The 12,184-nt window shown below is 48.1% G+C and overlaps 1 pseudogene; it reads right to left on the reverse strand.

The window, feature by feature from the left end:
- Positions 1–1,051: 1,051 nt before the first annotated feature.
- On the reverse strand, positions 1,052–5,021 carry LOC121001356 (annotated as a pseudogene).
- Positions 5,022–12,184: the final 7,163 nt, after the last annotated feature.

Below are 12,184 nucleotides of genomic sequence, written 5' to 3' on the forward strand. Positions count from 1 at the left end.
CTGCTTTCTCTGCAGCTGCTGCGCCTTTTGATTGACAGGGCTTGCGCAGTGCAGATCTTAGAGGGAAAAGCCTCCTGAGATCAACCGCATATATATTTATATGTGTACAAGATTTAGAGCAGAACTTTCCAATAACTCCTGAGAGGACTCTTAGGAGAAACAGTAAGAGTCCTGATTACCCCACGCGCGCGCACAGTGATGGACAGCTCTCCCCGTTTCAGTATGTATACACAGTAAGCTGCCAATCATACTGTGTGGGCAGGGTCCTCAGGCGTCTCACCGTCTCTCCTAGGAGTCCTGGTCGGACTTACTCTCTGCACTCAGAGGACACCAGTCAGATTTGCTCAGTGTCATGTTGAGCATGCTATCTAATGTGGGGGCAGACTGTTATAAAGTCCTGTGGGTAGTGCTAAACAGTGACTGACAGCTAAGTATGCATATTCATAAAGGAGAGCCTGTCAATCACCATGTGCACCCATCCACTGGACTGCGCAGAACCGGGCTACATCGGTCCCACGCCGAACACACAATGCTGGCGTATTATAAGGATATGCCATCAGTGTTACGGTATGGTCACACCGAGCAAGGAGCAGGGAAGTGGATAACATTTTCACAGATCTTATCCACACACTGCAGAAAATGTCTGCACCGAGATCCGCACGTAACGCCAGATGCAAATTGTAAATGCCAATTTATGCTGCGGATTTCTCCCTTTGCAATGGAAACTTGCATAATTATGCATAGAAATCTATAGTAAAACCTGCAAGATTTGGTGAGGATTTTGCCCCTGCAGATTTCATCCAGATATGCTATGTTTTTTCTGTAGTGAACCTGCTACATGTGGCTATACTCTGAGGGTCTCAGAGAACCCCTTTAATCGTACTGCGCTCTGAGCAGCTTCTCTTACGTACCATGAGGTATGTACCATCCTTTCACACATATCCTGTGGATGGAAAATTGTGCTCAACTTTACTCAAAACTTCAAGTGTGAAAGGAAGCGTTAAACGTCATCTTAAAAAAAAAAAATATAATAATAATATTAAGAAAATGACACCTTTACAAACACAAGGTTTATTTTTCCTTAGAGGGAGGATTTAGGTCTTCTAAATTAAAAGTGAAGGGTTTATCATAGCCCATAAGGTGCTGATAATCATTGGAATTGGGAAATAACATTGGATTTATCAGCATGGATTTCTTCTTTGCATAAAATGTGGTGAACATCTTGCTCACTCCAGGTACTTCAACATCTTCTGGGGAAAACGCTGTCCTTTTCTCTCTAAGAAATGCATTGTAAGTGATTGCAGTATAAAGGTCTCTCTCCTTGTTGTGATATAGGCGAACCACATAGCCCTTGGTCAACAAATGCAAAGTAACTGGAGTAATGAAGGTGAAGAATCCAACTATGCTGAAGAAAGCAATCAATGGTCTTCAATGGAAGACTGTCTACTCCGATGCCAGAATTTGCAAAAATCATTGGCAGAATAATTAAGCTGACCACGCTGGTAGAGTAGGAGAAGAACTTCACCCCTGTATGAATAATAAAGAACAGATTAGTAACACACATATTCTAACTGTATATGTATATATCTGGCAGGTTTAACACTGAAGACAAAAGTCCCTTTAAAAGCAACCTAGAACTTCGATCCAGAGAAAGCCAAAGACTAGGTGTAGAAAACATGTCTGCTCGCTCTGCTTTTCTAGGGTCTCCTGAATTGTATCCCATCATGCAACACAAAGATTCTGGCAGTATAATTATCCTCAGGATACGTCATCAGTATCTGATCAGCTGGGGTCCGATACTCGGGACCCCCACCGATCAGCTCACCAAGCACATCGCCGTACATAGTATAGTGGCTGTGCTTGGTATCGTGCTCAGCCCCATTCACTTCAATGGGGCTGAGCTGCTCCTAGGCCACGTGACACATGAACGTGTCTTTACTGGCCAGGGGAAAGCTATGAGAAGGTCGTGGTGCTACTGTGAGCGCTGGTACGTTCTCAAAACATCTGATTGGCAGAGGTCGGGGTGTCGGACCCCCACTGATCAGATACTGATGAACTATCCTGAGGATAGGCCATCAGTATACATCTCATTGGGCAGTCATGCCTTTCCTGTATATCTAATACGAAACACTGCTGAAACACCATTACAGTGTGCAGGCAAAATGCCGATATACCAGATATTTACAGCAGTACAGACACCATATCTGCCCCCCAACACCTATGGCCGCCTGCACCTAGGGCAGAGTAGAGCCTATTCTCCACACTCCCTGTGATGACATCAATGTCATCCCATATTCTATCTGCAATAAGAGGGGCATAAGATACTGCCAGGCACATTTAGGAGGGCTTATCTTTTAGGACAAAAGGGGATTAGGATTTTGAAATTCAACATGAAATTTCAATACCCTGTCTGGTCATTTACCGCATATAAAGGTCACATAGAAGCAGCTCTTCAATATTTTCCCAGTTGACTGGTGCTTGCACCCGCTACCTCCGTGTAAGGTTGGGGCTACAAGGTGACACCACATCATCCAGGATCCAACACCTGGACCCTTGGCGGCAGGTTGATGTCACAGTGTAGCCCCAGTCTTACACCGATGCTGCTCCACCTGCATGGAGGACATCAAGTAGGATGTGGCAGACATATCAGCCAAGAACGTACCAGGCACTGCCGTTCCCAGGTTTCCAATGTAAACCAGTCTGTCCTCCTCATGCTTTACTGGAGTGGAGGACGTGCTGAGGAAACGAACAAACTTCACATCAGGTACAGAAACCTATTGTAGAGAAAGAAATAAAACGTTTGTGTCAGAGAATGTCAAAGCCACAACATGCGTGACAGACAGGGAAGTGATGCTGGAAGTGGAAATTTAAAGGGGTTATCCCTAGTATAGGCCATCAATCATATATTAGCAGTAGTCAGACTCCCAGCACCCCCAGTGATCAGCGTTTGAACTGGTTCATCCTCAGATCGTGGTACTTTTCATTGTGGCCGTTCAGAGTACTGCAGTTCTCTGCCATTCAGGTGAACGGCACAATACACAGTAAACAGTACTAAACCAAAATAATACAAATAAATGTGTATAATAGACATTCTGCCGGCCCAGGTTTTACTTTAAGGGCTCTTTCACACGAGCGGATCCTGTGCGGGTAATCTGCTGCGTGAATGAGGGCCAAGCCCTCTCTCCGGACAGCAGAGACACGGAGCAGTAACATGACTGATAATGCTCCGTGCCTCTCTGTGATCTATTTACTATAAAATCACGATCAGATAAAGTTGTCACCGTGATTTTGTAGTAACAAGACCACAGAGAGGCAAAGAGCATTATCAATCATGTTACTGCTCCGTGTCTCTGCCGTCCGGAGTGGGGCTTGGCTGTCTTTCACGCAGCGGATTACCCGCACGGGATCTGCTCGTATGAAAGAGCCCTAAAGCCAACCACACACATAGGACAGCAATAAGCCAAATGCTTCTCTGGCTGATGATCAACTTTCCTGACTGCCCCATACATGTTGTTGTCCTTCATGTACCCCCATCTTCTGCCCTCCCCTGATACTACATTAAAGAGGACCTGTCACCTCGCCTGACATGCCTGTTTTAATAGCTATATACATTCCCCATGTAATAATAATTCTGGAGCATCTTTTCTTATGTCTCTATGTTGTGCCATTCCTTTGTTATTCCTACTAGAAGTTATGAATAAATTGCTAGCAGTCTGCAGTAAGGGTACGGAGCGGTGGTCACAAGTTGGGGGGGGGGGGGGGTGTACCTGCACAGACTCACTCTATCCAATCAGTTGCCGTTTTCAGACTGAGCAGGTAACCCCCCTAACTGGTTACACCCCTCTGTACCCTTACTGAAGGCCAATAGCAGTTTATTCATAACTTCTTGTGTAAATAATAGAGGAATAGCACAACACAGAGCCATAAGAAGAGATGTAACAGAATTGTTATTACATGGGGGATGCATGAAGATACTAAAACAGGCATGTCCGGAGAGGTCCCCTTTAAGGTTCTATCTATCTCATATATACATTGCTGCATCCTTCAGAATTATCTAATTTCTGCATAAATTTGGCTTCCATCACATCAGATTTTTACAGAAGTCCTAAAAGTAGATAAAGATCATACAAATGAGTCAAAAGTATTAGACTTGGTAATTTATTTATTACGGAAAGTGTTCCAATATCTCACGTCTGTGAGTGGCAGAAGCATGTCGCCCTCTAGGGCGCAGGTACACAGTGCCCTCGGTCGCCGCACCGTAGCGGCACTAGGATAGAAATGAATGGGGTCGCGGTGCAGCCACAGCCTCAGAATCTCCAGAAATGCAGCAGTGTTGGATTTGTTCCCATTATGGGGTCCCGTCAAATGAGTTAGTTCCGCTGTGACCCCATTCATTTCTCTGCTATTACAACTACACTCCAATGCTGGGGCGCGGGCCCCGTGGATCTGAACCCTCACCACCAGGCCTCATTTACATGACTGCATCCATTTTGCAGTCCGCAAATCACTGATCCACAAAATACAGAGGTGGTCCTAGTGCTGTCCACCCTCCCACCCCATACACATCAGTCTGTTTGTTTCCCAACCAATGTGCCTCCAGCTGTTGCAAAACTACAACTCCCAGCATGCTCGGACAGCCTTGGGCTGTGCGGGCATGCTGGGAGTTGTAGTTTTGCAACAGCTGGAGGCACACTGGTTGGGAAACACTGAAATTTGTTAGACGACAGTAGGCGCCCATATTAGGCAGGCCTTAGGGTAAGGTGATGATGAGGGGTCCTGATGCACACTCCATACTGCGGTCAGTACAGCACCAGAGGCTACCTGCCGCACACACCACGTGACGCGTAGAGATACAAGGTCAGCCTCACCTGACGCCCGGGCGGCGCTCTGCTCCGCAGGGACAGGGAGAAGACACACGTCCGTGCCCTCCCCAGACACAGCGTCCCGCGCAGCGCCCCCCATACTGGGCAGCCCACAGCATCCTCGTCCTCTGCGCCGCTGACCCGGATGTGGTGCGGCTGTCATTCAGCGCTGCCACCCGGATACATTAAAAGTGACCCGGAAGTGATAGAGTCCACCCCGTGACCCCGCTGCCTGGTTACGGCTGGAGCAACAATAAAGTCACATGACTGGCGGCTGCTGGGCGGGGTTTACCGCTGCCTGGGAAACATAGGGGGAGACGTGTCAACAGCCTAAATAGCGGAGAAGTCAATTAACCCTTTACAGACTGCTCCTCCACAAACATCCAGCAGTGTCCCCAATAAATCAGACTGCCAGCCCGGGGTGTCACATAAGCCGCACCAGCCTCCCAACAGCCGCAGACTTCAGTGTTACATGGAATTTGCTGCGGTTTTCCCAGGAATTTGGGTGCAGAACACGCACTGAAATCAGTGAGGAAAGTCAACCATGTGAACACGACCTCAGGGTATATTAAAGGGGTATTCTGGTTACATAACGTTAGCCGATATCCATAGGATAGGGAATAACTATTAGATCAGTGGGGGTCCTACCACGTGGGAGCCCCCAAAATGCGAAGCAGCTGGTCAGGCTTGTGCCCTGCCTCTCCATTCATTTCTATGGGAATTCTGCAGGGTAGGCTGAGCGGCTGCTTCATTCATTTCAGGGGGAATCCAAGGGGTATGGAGCCCACCGATCTAATAGTTATCCCTTATCTGGTGGATAGGGATCACTTTATATAACCGGAATACCCCTTTAACATCATACAAGGGATCCTCCACTTATGACCCCACTTTATTAGTCAGAGCTGCAAATGACTTCTGCTATGGCAGACAAGGCATAACTATGTACAGTCCTGCAGGGCCGGCTCCAGGTTCATTTGGGCCCTTGGGCGATAAAGCCTCAGTGGGCCCCCCTGTGCTAAGGCCCCTTGCAGACGAGCGTTCCTCCTGCAGCGAGTCCGCATCGCAGCACCCAGCCTGACCTCCCAGCACTGACGGGATTCACATAGCATTATATTGATTTATGATGCTATGTAACCCTTACAGTGCTGGAATGTATTAAATGACACTAACAGCATTATGCCAGTGTTATCCAATACATTCCAGAACTTTAAGGGTTAGATCAATCAATATAATGCTATGTGACCTCCGGCAGCGCTGGGAGGTCAGGCCGGGTGCTGCGATGTGGACTCCTGCGGGAGGAACGCTAGTCTGCAAGGGGCCTAAGGGCTCTTTCACATGAGCGGATGCCGTGCGGGTAATCCGCTGTGTGAAAGAGTGCCAAGCCCCGTCCCGGACAGCAGAGACACGGAGCATTAACATGATTGATAATGCTCTTTGCCTCTCTGTGATCTTTTTACTACAAAATCATGGTGACAACTGTATCTCACTGTGATTTTGTAGTAAAAATGTCACAAAGAGACTGTCACCCTTAATTTAAGGGGGGCAGGGTCTAATTGAGGGGGCTGGGTAAGGGTGACAGGGTATGATTAAGGGGGGCAATGGACTGGCCCTGGGTGACACTGGGTATGATTAAGAAGGGCAGGGAACTGGGTAAAGGTGACAGGGTATGATTAAGGGGGGCAGTGGACTGGCTATGGGTGACACTGGGTATGATTAAGAAGGGCAAGGGACTGGGTAAAGGTGACAGGGTATGATTAAGGGGGGCAGTGGACTGGCCCTGGGTGACACTGGGTATGATTGTACTTGTTTGCACTTAAATTATCTGTAATTGAAAAAAACTGTTTGTTACAAAGATTGTTTTCCTATTTGTGTATGTTTAGGTGAACTGGGGGGAAGGGGGGCACAAGATTAGCTCGCACAGGGCGCCTGAATACCTAAGGCCAGCCCTGATCAGAACGTTGTATTTGGGCCTGGAATTCCCGTTCTTCTGGAGTAACAAGGAAACCTGGCATCAGGACATTGTATTAGGGCTTGGGCAGGGGCGTAGCTAGAAATGCATGGGCCCCATAGCAAAAAAAATTATGCCCCCCCGTGCCATCCAAAGATCCCCCTCCCCTAAACAGTGCCATCCACAGATCTCCCCTAAACAGTGCCATCCACAGATCTCCCCCTAAACAGTGCCATCCACAGATCCCCCCTAAACAGTGCCATCCACAGATCCCCCCTAAATAGTGCCATCCACAGATCCCCCCTCCCCTAAACAGTGCCATCCACAGATCTCCCTCCCCTGAACAGTGCCATCCACAGATCTCCCTCCCCTGAACAGTGCCATCCACAGATCTCCCCCTAAACAGTGCCATCCACAGATCCCCCCTAAACAGTGCCATCCACAGATCTCCCCCCTAAACAGTGCCATCCACAGATCCCCCCCTAAACAGTGCCATCCACAGATCCCCCCTAAACAGTGCCATCCACAGATCCCCCCTAAACAGTGCCATCCACAGATCCCCCCTCCCCTAAACAGTGCCATGATGGCACTGTTTAGGGAAGGGAAGGGGGGATCTGTGGATGGCACTGTTTAGGGGGGATCTGTGGATGGCACTGTTTAGGGGGGAGATCTGTGGATGGCACTGTTTAGGGGAGGGGGGATCTGTGGATGGCACTGTAGGGGGATCTGTGGATGGCACTGCCATCCACAGATCCCTCTACAGTGCCATCCACAGATCCCCCTCCCCGACGCTCACAGCAGTATATTTATAAACTAATCAGTAACTACTTTAACTTTAATCATTGCTCATTGCTGATTTGGATATCTTACTTTGTCTTAGCTCCGGTAATAGCAGGCAGTGCGGGGGGCGGCGCTCACTCACTGACGTCACGCGCCTGCTCCTCCCACTAGGCGGCGCAGGCGCGTGACATCAGTGAGTGAGCGCCGCCCCCCGCACTGCCTGCTATTACCGGAGCTAAGACAAAGTAAGATATCCAAATAATCCAAGTAAAGAGCTCAGCAATGAGCAATGATTAAAGTTAAAGTAGTTACTGATTAGTTTATAATTATACTGCTGTGAGCGGCGTGGCCCTGTATATTCTAACCCCCAGGCAAGTGTCCCTGTCACCATGGGAACGCCTGTGGGTTAGAATATACCATCGGATTTGAGTTTTTACGATCTCACTGAGCTCGTAAAACTCAGATCCGATTGTATATTCTAACCCCCAGGCAAGCGTCCCCGTCACCATGGGAACGCCTGGGGGTTAGGGCCGGCGCCGCCTGCAGCGCACAAGTATTGTAAACTACCCGGGCCAGGGCTTTACTCATTATCTCCTGGGGGGCCCCGCTGCGACCGCTGCGACCCCTATAGCTACGCCACTGGGCTTGGGACTCCCCTCTAAGAGCTAAAACTGAGAGCTGCTTTGTATGAGCATCCCTGACTCAGTCAGACTTAGGTCACCCTTCTATTACAGGGACAGCCATTCATCCGAAATGAAATACCTGGCTGGATGTGGATGGTCGAGGCTTCCCCCAGCAAAATCAGCTGCTTTCTGGAGATGTTGAGAGAACATCAGCTGATGACTCCAGCGGCCACATTTTCAGTGAACAAGGAGTGAAGGAATGACAGCTCCTTTAACTTAGGGGTTTGCTACGAGGTCTGAAATAATTTAGGGTTCTGGTCAGAGGTTAGAATACATTTTTTGGCTTGGTTTGGGTCTGAATTAATTCAGAGGTCAGGTCTGGGGTCTCAATTACATATACAGCAAGCTGTAATGCACAGTGTGCTCTGACTGCTTTTTCCTGCTTCCAGTACATCAACTTCAGGAACTGAATGTTCACTTGTCACCTTATATGTATAATCCACAATTGATATTGACACAATATAATGTTATTCAGTTCACCTACGATATGTGGTTACAATGTTATGGCTGATCGGTGTGTAATGTACTGTGCACCGCAGTTGGGCAGCCATATAGCAGAGCAAGTTTTCATTGCAACTTTAATTCTGATTTCTTTTCCTTAGGTGAGGCCATCAGTGCTTGATTTCTTGGAGTCTGCCATGTCCCCTTCATAGTATACACAGGCACAATGCACTGCCCCTTTCTGCAGACCATGCCCAATTCTAATAGGCCACACATCCTTTTCATGACATGGCACTGCCCCCTCGGTGTACATTTGGGTGCCAGAGCTGCATCTGATCCCACACACAGGTTCATGGAGGACTGTAGTACGGGAAGTGCCAGAAGTCTTCCGTGATGCCCAGGAGATTTGCCAACTCATGCAATAGATCTCTCCATTTGTCAGGAGCCTCCTGGATATTCTTCTTTTTTCTTTTCTTTTTGCTTTTTATCTCAAATACAGAATTAAATTAAACATATCGCAAAAAAAAGTTAAATACAAAAGCAGAGAAATAAAAATTTAGAAAATTTAGAAAAAGAGTCTCTTAATGGCTTGGATAATTAAAGCATCCCAAAGTTACTGATTTTTAAAACTAGGCTCTGTCAGGAAGGTGAAAAATAACAGGAACGGATGAAATCCATCTAGTGGGATTAATAATAATGCTTATTTACTGCATAGTGAAATAAATAAAAAATAATTCCTTTAACCATATGTACCCTGCTATAAACAAAAAAGTTTAAGTATTTCAGGGGAAAAAGAGCAAAAGTATGGACACTAATGGGAAATTTAATTTGCATCAACCCTACCAACACTTTGCTATGGGGGTAATAATTGCTCCACTCACAGTCGCACACATCAGTTGTGCTGCACTCAGGGCTCGGGCTGTTGTGTGCTCCTCCAGTCCCAGGCTGTAGAGAACAGAGAGCTGCTGATTGGTGGATTAGAATCTGATCAACCAATCAGCACTTCCCCTCAGAGACATGAATGATAATTGCTGTTACCAACTGTCATTCCTGGTTACCGGCTGCAGGAGGAGGAAGATCTCTCCCAGCTCTGCTGCATCACATCCCCCTCTGTCTGCAAGAGAGAAGCATCCGTGTGTCTGTAGTGAAGTCTGCGACCCCTCTTTAGATCATGGTAAGTTCTGACATTGCAGGAGGGGGATCATTACTGTACCAGGGAACTGTATGGGATGATTTATGTGTATGAAGAGGTTCATCTAAAGCACTGCATAAGACGAGCGGAGCTTGTTCATAGCAGCCAATAAGGTTTCAGCTTTCAGACCATTTGGAAAGTGCCTTTGGTTCATCTATTCACTGCCCCCTTTATCGTACTGGTCACTTCCCACCCTAATTTATAGATCACTGCCTTATCTTACAATTCACTTCCATATATTACTGGTCACTGTCCTAACTTACTGGTTATTACCCTACCTTACTGGTCTCTATCCGCCCTATTTTACTGCTAACTGTCCTATCTTCAATTAATTAATGATATAGAACACCAAAGAAGATATGTTGGGAATTATGGGTTATCTCAATGTCCTGTTTTTGGGTATGGTCATGAATTAGTAAAATCATTTTTTTGATACTACAATTGGGGTTATGGATGATATTTATTGTAGGTGACTGTTGAGGAACGGTTGAGACGTATGCATATATATCCATGCATGCATGCAAACACGTGCGGGCATGTATGGTATATATGTGCATACATTAGACATAGCATCATGGGACGATGTGCGCAGATGTGCCCAGCATCTGCGCACGTCTGCCCATGGTGATCCCCAGGGGCTCATGTTGGCCCCTGTGGGAAATATGTGTCCCCTGGGAGCCGTCCCACTGATAATGTAGGGGCTTGTGCCCCCTGATAATGTAGGGGCTTGTGCCCCCTGATAATGTAGGGGCTTGTGCCCCCTGATAATGTAGGGGCTTGTGCCCCCTGATAATATAGGGGCTTGTGATGTGCCCCTGATTATCTGTGCCCCCTTATATATATATGAATGTGGCCCCTTATATAATCCCCCTTAGAATGTATGATTAATGTATACATGTGTATGGATGTGCCCCAAGCCTTTTGTTCTAATTATCTGCAGTCCTGCTGGAGATAATTAAGCATAATAGAGAGAGAGGAGATACCTCCGCTCACTCTATTATGTGCATTCTGGCATCGCAATTACCCTTGCGATGTCCAGAATGCTGGGAGCTACGTCATCTCACTGCGCCGGCCCACGTGTCCTGCACTGTAGTGCGCGCGCGCGCCCCCTGGTGGCGCGGGAGTGCGGGCCGCCGGGGGGATAAATATCCGGCGGCCCCGGCACTCTGGAAATTAGGAGAGGAGAGGGCCCCCACCTTGAAAATCGCATCGGCGCTTAGGACAAAGCGGTCCCCCTTCCTCCGGCCCAAGGAAGTTAGGATCGGGGCCCCCCAGCTGGAGAGCGCATCGGCGCTCAGGACAACGTGCCTTCCCCCCCCCCCTCCGGCCCAAGGAAGTTAGGATCGGGGCCCCCACCTGGAGAGTGCATCGGCGCTCAGGATCGGGACCCCCCCCTCACCACCTGAAAGGGCAGCGCATCCTGCGCTCCACCGGACCCGACCCCTGCAGCCTTTCATCCTGCGCTCAGAGCAGAGCGCCCGACCAGACCCCCCCCCCCCTGGAAGAACGAGCAGACCAACAAAACCTTAAGTATCACCCCCTTATAACCCCCCCACTATCCCACCAACGTACCCCCACGCCATTATCCCACCAACGAACCCCCACTCCTCCCCATAACCCCTGGTACCCTCACCCCTGGTTATCCTGCTCATCCCCTGGTTCCCTGTGTGCCTGCTCTCCCCTAATTAACCCTTTCCCTGCCAGGCATGCCCCTGGTCCCCCCCCCCGGACACTTTGTACCCCTGATGTCCGTGCCCTGTTCCCCTGTCCGGCCTGCATTAACCCCTTTACCCTGGTGGCCCTGATTAACCCCTGGTGGTTACCCTGGTCCTGTAGAGCATGCTTCTGCTCTGCAAACAAACCTTTTAACCCTTCGTCATACCCCGTAGGGACAGTGAATAGTCAGGTGGGGTGGATTGTTAATATACTTGTATGTGTGAACTGTGTAGTTAGTTCCTGGGTGGAATTGGGAACGTGTAGTGTAGTTTAGGATTGTATATTTAGTGCTGTATTGTAGTGTACTGCGTGCGTAGTGTATTGTTAGTATTGCGTGCGTAGTGTATTGTTAGTGAATTGCGTGGTGTAATAAATACCATTATATTTGTACCCTTTTGTGTAGCGTGTACTTGTTAGCGGTAGCAAGTTAGTAAGGCGCATGCAGCTAGCATAGCGATCAGTGTGGAGCATAGCGAAGGTATTGTTATTATATAAAGGCATAAATGGGCGGAGTTATCACTAGAGGGCTCCTCCCATTTATGAATAGTAATTATCGATATTT

Source organism: Bufo bufo, chromosome 5 (assembly GCF_905171765.1).
Source record: "Bufo bufo chromosome 5, aBufBuf1.1, whole genome shotgun sequence".
NCBI lineage: Eukaryota > Metazoa > Chordata > Amphibia > Anura > Bufonidae > Bufo > Bufo bufo.